This window comes from Trichosurus vulpecula, chromosome 4 (assembly GCF_011100635.1).
Source record: "Trichosurus vulpecula isolate mTriVul1 chromosome 4, mTriVul1.pri, whole genome shotgun sequence".
Lineage (NCBI taxonomy): Eukaryota > Metazoa > Chordata > Mammalia > Diprotodontia > Phalangeridae > Trichosurus > Trichosurus vulpecula.
In genome coordinates this window covers 139,014,340-139,027,192 of record NC_050576.1, presented here as the reverse complement: position 1 = coordinate 139,027,192, position 12,853 = coordinate 139,014,340, and positions in this window count along the sequence as shown.

Sequence of the window (12,853 nt, the reverse complement as noted above, 5' to 3'; positions counted from 1 at the left end):
TTGGGCAAGTCCTAGACTCTCTGTGCCTCAAGGTCAGAGTCTGATGAAGTCCCAGCTCTACATCTATGATCCCACAAATCCCAGATTTTTAGCTGATTTTCATCTAGCTGCCATACACAAATACATGAAAGGAATCCCCACTACAAAATATTTATCAAGTGATCTTCCAACCTCTGCTTGATGACCTCTTGAGGTAGACTCTTGGATAGACTTAATTATTCATGAGTTTGTTTCTATAATCAAGCCTAAATTTTACCCTGTCAGTCCTGATTGATGTTGGCTCCTCTGGTGCCAAACAGAACAAAATGAATCACTCCTCCACATCTATCATTTTCCCCTCCCTGAATCTTCTTTTCTCTAGGCTAAACGTGGCCAGTTCCTTCAACGTATCCTCATATGAGATGAGCTCAAGGACATTTACTATCCTAGCTGACCTCCTCTTGGTGCCCAGGATTAAACACAATACTCTCTATATGAGTGCTGATGAAGGCAGAGTACAGTGGGACCATCACCTTCCTATTCCTGGAAGTTAAGACCTTTTAGTGAAGCTCCAAAATCACATTAGCTCTGTTGGCTGCCACAGCACCCTGACAACTTATAAAACTGCCAGATTTTGGGTAGAGAGAGCAAAAAAAAAAACCCACACCAAAAACCAACCATTCTCTATCCATATCTCTCTCATCTTATACCTTGTGAAGCTGATTCTTTGTACCCATGTACTATCACTCTATGTTCCATCTCCTCTGGACCTGATCTTGATCAGTTCACCCTCCACTGTGTTCTGCCAGAAGAGCCCCATCCCTTGAACAACAACAAAAAAGGATGAGAGGAGACACAAGAAAAAGAGAAAGGGATGAAAGTGGGAAGGAAGAAAGCATGATTTAGAGGTTATCTTGGAGTGATCTAGAGAGCATTCTGGATCAGTCTTCACCAACTTGGAAGTGGGATGTAAAAGGACCAGCATGCTCTTCTGTTTCAACTTGGGCCCTGTAACATGGAGGTTTTCAGCAACAAATCGTACTTACTGAATATTTCAGCCAGGCTGAATCTGCTCTGGGACATGTAGCAACAGAATGATGTCATGCCATAGTACTGCAGGAGTTAATGGGACCCCTGGCAAGGTAAAGGGCAGCCTTTAAAGAGAATTTAAGCAGTTTTATGGTGATTACATTTAAATTAGAATGTATTTCCAAAGGGAAGATATGCGCTTATCAAATCCAATCTGTGAGAGCCAGGAACTTTTTACAAATACCACATACAGCTTTGGAAACTGCATGTGAAGCAGCAGAAGCAACAACTTGAAAAGTGACCCCTGCTGTTGAAAATGCTGTGATGAAAATAAAGGTTTGCTTTGGGGTTTTCAAGGCTATGTTGCTCAGGCATATTTAAGGTTGCTATAAAACACCCCCTCAGAGCATCAGGATGGGTTAGACAAAAGCATGTCCTTTAGTTACAGACAGGTACCACTTATCCACAAACATCTACCTAGAATTACTTGCATTAAAATAGTCCAGCCCCAAGATGACTTTTTTTTTTTCCAAGCACCTAGCGTATGAAGTCCCTTGTTCAGTCACCTGCTGAGACCAAACTCCGCTACTGAGTGAGTGGGAGCATGGAGGCTCTTTCAACATGCTTCTCAAGGCCATTGTTTGTCTGGAGGAGGTGCAGAGGAATGGGAGAGGGGAGGCCGAAGGAACATAAGGGTGAAGTGGGAAAATCACACAACTGAGAGAAGATCTTGATTTGACACTAGCTATGTGAATTTGAGAAAACCACTCTGTGAATGAGAGAGTTTCAGTAGGTGATGTATGAAATAGCTTTCTCTTCTAACATCCTATGATTCTGAGGACCCCCTTCCTGAATGACACTATCTTCTATGTTATTTTTGCAGTAATAATACCAGCCCTCTGCCAAAAGACAATAGTGGACAAATCAGAAGGCCGCTCAAATTCATCTCTATCCTCTCTCCCCAGCTGCAAGTACTTCTCTCTTTTTGATAAAGGATTGACAGTAAGTTCATAATTTAACTTAGAGACTCTTCGCTAAGTTATAAACATATTATACATGCACTGAGTCTGTGCCTCCGAGAAATGAAAGTGAATTTTCATTAGTTAAAGTGAAATGTAGGATAATGATAATAGCAGTAATGTATATTTGCATAAAATGCTATGGTTTCAAAAAAGTTCATGTTTATTATCATTTTATTTGATCTTTGTACTAACCCTGTGAGGCAGGAAGGCAGCCATCATGCACCTTGCATATAATCAATAAACATTTATTTAGCACCTACTATATGCCAGGCATTATGCTACATGCTGGAAATTGAGACTCAGAGCAACTAATGGACTTACACAAGGTCACATTGCTGTTTAATAATATTCAAATATCCCACTGCAGGACTGAATAACTTTCTTTGTTTGCTACTTTTCCCAATGCTCTTCCCTCCTATCCATAATGGATGGCCAGGTGGATGGACTAATTTTAGACCCAGCCTACGGTTTGAGGGAGAACATTTTATGAGTCATAATTGTGATGCAAAGCTACCTTTTTGGCAATTCATTGAAGTTTTCAGTAAAGTCACAAATTCAGGGTCTAAATTGATTCAATGATTTGAAGGAGTAGTTGTTAAACTCTTTCCCAGCTTTTCCTAATTCCTGAGGTTTTAGGAAAGTATCATAGAATCCAATGTCCAGAGCTGGAAGGGGTGTCAGAAGCCACCTAGTCCAACCCCTTCATTTCACAGTTGAGGAAATGGCCCACTTTTTCCTCATGAAAGTCACTGAAATATTTGATATGCTTATAAAATTGGCTTTGATGATTCCAGCAAAGAGAGACTGTGACAGCCAAAACAATGAATCTTCCTTCAGAGCAACGATCTTTCACTTTCTGTATTTTTTTAGATCCTTTTTGCAGTCTGATGCAGTGTATGGGCCCCTTCTCAGCATAATATTTTTAAATACATCAAAGACAGAGGATTACCAAGGAAACCAATTGTGGTAAAATAAAGATATAATTATTTTTCCCATCCGAGTATATGGATCCTGTGAAATCTATCTAGGAACTGCAGGTTAAGAACCTTTCCTTTAGGGCATCTGAGGAGATAGGGTGGAAGTCTGGGAGAAAAAGAGAAAGAAGAGCAAAGAGGAGGCTGGGAGAGGAGGGAGCAGAAAGTAGAAGAGACTCATGAAGTAAATTAGTGGATTCCTTGCCCTTGCTTGTTTACAGAAAAGCAAAATGACTTTATTTCATCCAGAGAATTATATCAGCCTTAAGCTTAAAATAGAAAACCAGAAGTTATCGCTTTTGTGTTCACTGTTTGAACGGGTAGAAGTTTTGCCTCCAGTGGTTTGAACTTGCAGCGAAATCCAGTTCATGCATCTTCATAAGCACAGCCTTGTTCACAGGGCTTGGCACATAGTACACTACCTGGGAGTTGAACTGAATATTTCCTTGTAAGTTTCATGGTATGACCACACATATATCTATGTAGAGAAACTGCTTTAGAGGAAGAGAGGTGTCAGAATTGTAAAAAACAAGACAAAACAAAAACCTCTCTCAAGCTCCAAAAGGCACAATGTAGTTGAACTTACATTTTCCCTCTATGTGTTAGGGGAACAAAAATATCCCTCTGCCTCTTTTGCATGTTGGATTTTTGGCTTTAGAAATTGCTTCTTTGTTGGTTAGGATGGAAGAAATACCATGGGAACATTAATTTTTCTTTTTCAAGACTAGCATAAATCAACTTACAACTGGGAGAAGAAATTATGACCTCAGAGTTGACTCTGTTATAACTATGTAAATTAATTTCACACACTATTCCCAAATATTCTAAAGGGTGCTTAGGTTTTTTTCCTTCTTAATTAAAAATATCATATTTCATTTCTCACATCCTAGTCAGCTACATATTACTGACTGTCTTGAGGTGTAAAAATTCTTTCAGGCTTAAGTTCCCACCTTCCATGCTTTTTAGTGTACTAGTAAGTGTTACTGAAAGCAAAAGGCCTCTCTGGAACCACCCAGCTGTGTAACCATTTCCTTTCCACTCATATCCATATTCTTGTATGCAGTACCCGAGTTGAGGAAAAAAAGGGGAGTGGTATTCAGGGATGTGCTGGTAAATGTTTATCTGCCTCTCCCTCCAAAAGTTTAATCTGAATTAGTACCATTTTCTTCATCACTTTCTTAAGTCTAGGCAGCCAACAGAACAATAAAGCCGATTTCTGAGGTATGAATACTCAAACTGAAAATTTAACAACTGTTTTTTGTGAATCAGTATGAGGTGGCTCCAGCATACCTTTGGTATTACATGATGTAGGTTACCTCACTGACCATTCAGTAGTTGTAAGGAACTCAACTGAAGGCTCACTTGAATGAGTTCATTCCAGAGGTTCTAAGTAGTGAGAGTTGAATCAATCAAAACATTTATTAAGAAACTGCTGTGTGGATAGAGTGCTGGATAAGGAGTCAAGAAGACCCAAGTTCAAATCTGGCCTCAGACACTTACTAGTTCTGGGCCACTTAACTACTGTCTGCCTCAGTTTCCTCAACTGCAAAATGGGGATAATAGTAGCACCTCTCTCAGGATTGTTGTGATGATCAAATGATGTAATGTTTGTAAACCACTTAGCAGAGTGCCTAGTACATAAGAGAGATTTCATAAATGCTCATTCTCCCTCCCCTTTCCCACCTTGTAGCTTTTGGCTCTGTTGATCACCTTCTCCTGGATGATGTTTTCACTCTTGGTTTTTGTGACTGCTCCCTTTTGGCTCTCCTGCTGTCTGGCTAACCATTCCTTAGTCATCTTTCCTGGTTCTTCATTCATATCAGACCCATTAACTGTAGGTGCCTCTCAACACTCTTTCGTCAGCCCCCTTCTCTTTTTCACTCTATAGTATCTCACTTGGTGAATTCATTAGGTCTCATGTCAATTATCATCTTTATGTGGATAACTGCCAGATATCCACCCCCAGTATCTCTCCCAAGCTATATTCATGCATCTCCAACTGCCTTTTGGATGTCTCAAACAGGATGTCCTGTAGGCATCTCAAACAGAACTCATCATCTCTTTCCCCAAACTCTTCCCCTTTCCACCTTCTCTATTATTTTTGAGGTTAACACCACTCTTCCAGTGACTAAGTCACAAAACCTCTATGTCATCTCTGACTCCCAAAGGTCACTCAGCCCAAATATCCAATTGGCATTAGATGGATTAGATATCCAATCTAATGCCAAATCTTGATGTTTACCCTTACAACCTCTCATTTTACTTTCACTTCTCTCCACTCTCACAGACTTAACCCTAGGTCAGGTTCTCATCACCTCTTGACAGAACTACTCCAATAACCTTCTAACCAATCTCATACCCTTTCCCTACCACAGTCTCAGCTGCCAAGATTATTCTTCTGAAATGTTGGTCTGACCATGTCATCTCAGCCCCCCAACCCTCAACCATGAGCTCTTTTGATTACTTATTAGCTCCAGGATAAAATACAAAGTTCTCTATTTGGCACTGAAAGCACCTCCTAGCCTGGCCTCTTCCTATAATTCTCCTCTTTTTTTATACTTTACTCCTTTCCCTGTATTCACCAGTCCAACTATACTTGTTTATTTCCTATTTCTCTCCATCTTGTGTCTCTGTGCTTGCACTGGGTGTTCCCTATGCCTAGAATGTTCTGCCTCTTCACCTCTACCTGTTTACTTTTCCTAGCTTCCTTCAGTACTCAGATTAAATCCTACCCTCCCCAGGAAGCCTTCCAGTGCTAATGCTTTCCCCTTTCAGATTATGTTCTATCTACTCTGTAGGGATCTTGTATTTTCCTAGATATTTGCATGTTTGCTCCCTCATTAGAATGCAGGATCTTTTTTTTAACCTTTGTTTATATCCCTAGATATGAAGATATTAGCATAATGCCTAGTACACAGTAAGCACTTAATAAATGCTTATTGGTTGACTGATAGCTTTAGTAGAGGTCTGAAGGAGGAGGGGAAAGCTGAAGGAAGGGGGACAAAACTGAGTGTAAGGCAGTGAAAGTCCATTATGTGCCACTGACAAGGCTTCCTAGTTCCCCATCTACTTCACACTGACTAATTCTAGTCCTTCTTTAATGTTTGCCACCTGTGATGAATGCTGTCTTACTGAGGATTCTGTAGGATCTGTGCTGGGAATCTCTGATGAATCCCAACTAGGGCATGAGGATCCATCCAGTTTTGGTAAAGAATTTTTAAAATTCTTGGGACAGAGACAGGAAAGCTTACAGGAATGCTTCTAGATAGGATAATTTTGCTCCTCAGTGACAATCTTTTCATTTATCCTCTGTTTTAATCAATCAAATGAAAAAGCATAAAGGGAGAAATAAGATCATTGGAGAATTGATCATATTCTTTAAATGGGCTTCTTGCTTCTAAGGAAATCTGCTGATTGATAATCATTGCTCAAATGTAAAATACATTACTGGTCTGTCGTCAGGGAGATGACGCATCAAATTAAAGACCTAGAAGTTTCGATTCCATCACCAAAAAATGAGCCACTGATTAGTCAAGCAGTAAACACATTTAGCAAAGAGAAACACAGAAAAATGAGTTTATGAAAGGTAAAAGAGGATAAGGAATCATGAGTCTCAGAGTTGATGGACCTTATGTAGAGGTGGTTGTCTAGTTGTAATCCAAGGTAACCCCCTCTACATTTCCCTCCATAAGTGCTCATTTAGATTATAATTGAACACTACTATTGCTAGGGAAGTCACTGTGTAACAGGGTAGCACATCCAGTTTTCAGACAGTTCTACTTACTGAGTTTTTCTTTGTATTAATCCAAAATTTGCCCCCCCCCACTGTCTTCACCCATTGGTCCAACTGCTGTTCTATGAAACCACATTAAGATAAATTTAATCCCTCTGCTATGCAATAAGGATTAGGAATGAGATCCATGAGTTTGGTAGGGAACCCCTGGCAAAGAAATCTCAATGAAGATTAGCACCTTCTCTGTAACTCAAAGACTCAGAGAGCTTCTTAAAGCAGCACTGAGATGTTAAGTGATTTGCCTAGAGCCCCACATCCAGTATATGCCAGAGCCAATACTCTTGTACCCAGATCCTCCTGACTTCAAGGCCAGCTCACCAAACACTATGCCACACTGCTGTCTACATCAGTGGTATAAAACTCAAATAAAAATGGGGTCACCAAACTGTACATGAGAATCCCTGAAGGCTGCATATCGACTTATTTTTCAAATACAACATTATCCATGTTTTGTCGTATTTTTATTTATTTTGTTAAATGTTTCCCAATTACATTTAAATGTTTGCTGCCCCATCCCCTACAAGCTTTCGGGGCACACAAAGTAGTCTGATATAGGGTGAAATATGATTGTTGTTCCCTTTGTCTGAGCTTCCCATGTTCCTGACCTGTGTTTGGGTGGATGGAGGACCCATACTAATGAGATAATACTTTACCAGGTTAGGTTACTATTAATTGTGTGTGTGTGTGTATTTAACAACCAAAGATTGAAGGGAAGAGGATTCCTATTGAGTTACACAGTATGAATGACAGCCCAGTCAAAATATTAACACAGAATTTTTTTCTCTTTTCTGTATTCAACCTCCAAATACCTTAACAATCAGAACATCATGTAACCTTAACTGGAAAATTATTGCTTTCCCTCCTTGTGGATGTTTACAGAAGTAATTTTATTTATGTTCTTGAGAAGAATAATCTTGTCTCTTACCGATATGCTCCCATATGGGATTTTCAAAACATTGTAGCATTAGCATCACTTCCTCAAATAGTGGTGTTGCCTTTTAAACATTTTTTGTTCTAAAAACACAATGAAAAAATTGGAATCTCTGTGCCATTAGTACTGCATCTTCCTACAGCTGGAGTATCCTCCCCACTCTTCTCTGTCTATTGAAATCTTGCCTGACCATTTTTTGAGGCTCAGCTCCACTTCCACCTGCCCAATGTAGCTTTCTTCAATCCCCTTACCCTAGTGAAAAGTGATACCTGTTGCCTATGAACTCTCCTAACAGAACTTTATATCATTAATGCATTTATGTGATTTGCATTAAATTTGTTTTTATTTATCTTACTTTGTACTTGTGTATACTGTCTGAGGACCACCCTAGTTAAATAGGAAAAGGATTACCACCTGAAGTTTAGATGTCCACGGTGACCTATGAAGGGTCAAGACCAATGACAAAAAGACAAAATGGCCCTCAGCCCTCTGCAGCCCCCTTTTGCTTCCACTGTAGTTGAATACTAATGGAAAAGGAGGAAATGTTGCTAAGGATCATACAGATCTTGGGTAGTTTATATTAAGTATTTTTACTCTTAACACAGTATCTATCTAGCAACCAAGGTGTTGATACCTACAGGAGAAATAGAATCCCATCTATACTACAATTCTTACTGTAATTGTGAAGAAGTTACAGCTGAATGAAAGGACAGTTCTCAGGACCTCCCTGGAGAATTTCACAGAAGGTGGCAGAATTGATTTCATTGTGTGCCCAAAGGCAATAAGAAGTATCATTTCATGGAATAATTGGTTATCTGAACTTTCAGTCCTCAAAATAAGCACAGGCAAATGGGCTACAGTGAAGATAATTGCAGCTTATACATCAATGACTGTTTCACAAAAATAAAAAGTGAAAAAATTCTAGGAGAAACTTGACAGGATCCTCCAAACTAAATTAAGATGATTTGACACTTGAGGACTTCAATATAAAGGTGAGGATAAGGGAGGGGGTGTGCAAAAACCGTAGCAAATATTAGGATCAAGATATGAAAGAAGTTTCTAGACAATTCAGAAGCTTCAGGTTGTACTCAAACTTCATGAATATTTTCTTCCAGAAGTGATGCTGAGGCACTGAACAAAATCACTTGTAACCTATGGTCCAGGTCCTCCAGCAGACAGTCTGGGCTCACCTGGATTACTATGATCTGGGGAGTGGGGGGTGGAGGGTTTTGGTGGGGACTGACTGCAGGACGGTAAGTTTTTCTCTTTGGCTTATTGGTGCCACGTGATGTTGTTAGCAAATTTCCTAGTATAGTCATATAACTCACATCTCGATATCCTGGAATGTCGGTAATTAGATCCCTAGCTCTTTTAAAAAGAATTTGGGGTGGCATAACAAATACTTATATATGCAACCACATATGTAATGTGCATGTATAGGTATACACATACATATATACACATGTATGATTTTTTAATTTCTCCTCACAGAAAATATAAGACAAAAAAGACACAAGGGAGCCCATGAACAGATGTAGAAACACACTGAGCACCCAAAATAGCCATCTTTCTAAGGGGACCTGAATCTGGGGGTTGCTTCTGAGACATTTCCATAACATTTTGGTGAAATCCCTCTCTTTCATAAGATTGTACACAATCTTTTACATATTAATGCCATACTGTGCTCTCGACTTCCCCCAGGAAGGTAAACATATGCTCCTGCCTACTGAACAAGCTATCCCCCTCCCATTGGACAGACTTTACCTGAGTAATTCACTGGCTTTGGGCTCCAAGTAGAATGCTGCATAGTAACTATGTGGAGTGTCCTCTTTTTTCTTCAAGGAGCTCATTGCATAAGGAAATCTCTCTAACTTGCAATCCCTAGATTTTGAGACTGGAGATATCTTAAATTTGAGGTCAGTCTCTGGTATTGAACTTAGTTCAAATGAGCACAGAGCTCTTATGTGGCTAAGCTACATGCAGAATCTTGGGAGCTTGTCTTGGATCTGTTGGGTTGATTTCCAAACAACCTTAAGTGTTAATCCCTTCTTGGAAGCCCTGCACGTATTTGGGGTTTGTCCATGTTTGTTTAACATTTTGGAGCAGCTCTAGACTTCTTGTTCTTGAATAAGTCCAGATAATTTGTCTGGGGTATTTATGGACCCCAGGTCTATAGGGAGTTGCCTGATGAACCTAGAAACCCTGAATTCTTTCCCTTCTTTAGAGCCCTACTTTGTTTCACTCCTGAAGAAAGTAAAAGACAAAAGCAAAGGGGAATCCCAACCAATATACTACATTACCTTTTGTGAATGATACTATTAGAGAGAAAAATGGAACCTATGATTTCATTGGCATAGGGAAATCTCAAGTGAGTAAACTCCCTCTACCAATGTAGATTAGAACCTTTTCTTCAACATACAGTAAAAGTCTCCTAGAGCAGAGATGGCCATCAACATTCCCAAGTGCAGTTGGAACCAGATGAAAATGTAATTGGGAAATATTTAACAAAAGAAATAAAAATACAATTAACTACAGATAACATTATATTTAAAAATTAAGTCAATATGAGGTCCACAGAGATCCTTATATATGGATCAGTGTCTTCCAGTTCTATTTGAGTTTGATACCACTCTACCAGAGCACTAAAGGAATTGTGCCAGGGTCACATAGCTAGTAGGCATCAAAGGTGGGACTTGACTCCTCTTCCTATCTTTGAAGCCAGCTCCCTATCCACTAAATTATGCTGCTTCTGTTACCACAACTAAGAGCAGAAAAGACATAATCAGCTATCAACCCATAAACCTACTCTTATTCTATGTATGTATTGAAGGAATGCTTGATGAAATCAGGAAGCCTTTTGCAGATGATTTTCTATCAGGTTATCTAGCAGACACTATTCACTGGCACAAGACTTAATTGAAAAGTGTAGAGAGTTTAAGATTACCTATTTTTTGGGGGGAGGGTAGAAATGGGGAGAAAATTTGTAATTCAAACTCTTGTGAAAATCAATGCTGAAAACTAAATATATTAAATAAAAAATAATAAAAAAAGATTACCTATTTTTACTGTTTGGTGATTTTAGGTGAGTATTTGATTTTATAGAAGAATATGCAGCTTCAAAAATTTTTCTCAAGAAGGCATTTCCTTTGTACATGGTATAATTATATAAGGTTGTATGATAGGTGCTGTTCAAGGAGAGAACTAAAGCCATCAAGTGAGTGAATCATAAAAACTTAGATATGTATGCTTACCTAGGATATTTGTCAGCACTATGTATCTTATGCAGAGTCCAAATATAAAATTATCCATCATTAGGGCAGAACTTGCAGTGAGCCCAGGCAGCTAGTAGCTTTAGAAGCCAATGTCTTTAATATCAATATTTTTGATGAGGCTACATGGTTGCAAAGCATGGAACGCCACAATCTTGCAAAAACTGAAATTTGGTATAGAAAAAGGGCAATGGAAAGACACACTTGATAGAGTGGGGATGATTTAGATAGAGCATATTACAATGATTTGACCTGAAAAAGTAGTGACAATTATTGAATGCTCCATTGGTTCCCCACAGTTATTAAAAATGAATGAATGAATAAATGAATAAGTAAATAAACACAGAAAGCAGGGAAAGACTACAGGGCAATCCAGGGCTTTTGATAGAGCCTCTATGGAAATGCACAGGATGTTTCTATTTGTTCTTGTTGGATGTGTAATCAAACCAATGGCATCACAGATGTATCTTATTATCCCTTTGTGGATAGGGTGCTGTGTCCTATTTATCTTTGCCCCCCTCAGCATCTAGCACAATGCTTTGTAGTTAGTAGAAGATTAATTAATATTTCTTGAATTGATTTTATTTCTTTAAGTAAAAATAATTGAAAGAGGTCTCAGCTTCACTTTGCTTTTATATTATAAAGACATTTTCTAAGTGGTCTTCATATGAGTATCTAATCCTCTTCATTTCTTGTTGATGACTTCCTTCAGATCTAAAAACATTTTTTGTTGTCTTTTATTTTCCTGAACCCTGGCCTGTGGTGCACACATTTGTGGCTTAGAAAGGCAGAATTTAACATGATAATTTATTCTCCAGAATTTCAGACTTGAAGCAGATGATACAGCAGCACTATAACTCCAATAGTTTACAAGCTTTCTTAGCCCTAAAAGGGTAGGTTTAATGATAATTATCCGTCTTGAGAAAGAAATCACTCTTTTCTCTGCATGATCCTATTGCATCTATAAGAAAATGCTTACCATACTATACTTAAAATTTAAATATGTTCATGTATTTTTCTGCTTACTAAACTGTTAGTTGAGTGAAATGTTAATAAAACATTCTTAAAATTTATAACTTAGTCACTGACCTCTCAAGTATCACCAGTGGAGCAGAAAATATTCTCTTCTGATGTTTTCTCACTTTTGAAGCTTCACCTTGTGCGATGGTCATCTCCATTCAGATTTCTTCTCATAGTCCTCCTATGCTAAATGTACTATCAGTCAAATAGAATTTATTAAGCACTTACAACCACTTACAACTTATCTCTGTTAGAAATAAGATTCTGCTTCTAACCAAGAGAAACCAAAAAAAGTCTGCCTAAACAAATTCTGGGCTTTTAAAAAATCAATTGAAATAATATTAATTTATTATTGTTGTGAGCTAAGAAGCCATTGAACAATTCTACAAGCAGCCACCAAGCATGTATCACCATGCATTGAGGGACTCGGGTGGAAAACAATGGGCCTGAAAAGAAGGAAATATTCATGATTGAATTTCTTTTCCTTCAAGGCCCAACTCAGATGAAACCTTTGTTGGAAGCCTTGCCTGATTTCTCTCTCTCCCCAGTTTCTCATTTCTCTTTCCTACCCACTTCTGTTCTAATTTATGTTGCAATTATTTGTTTTCTAAATGTATTTTTATTTATTTTGTTAAACATTTCCCAATTACATGTAAATTTTTAGAAACATTTAAAAATTTGTTTCAAATTCTCTCCCTTCCTCCTATTGCAATTATTTGTGATCATGTCTAATATCTCTACCAAACTATAAGCTTCTTGAATGTATAAACTGTATCTTTTTTTATCTTTGAGAGTGTCTAACAGAGGCTACATATAATCTTGGTGGTGGTGAGGCT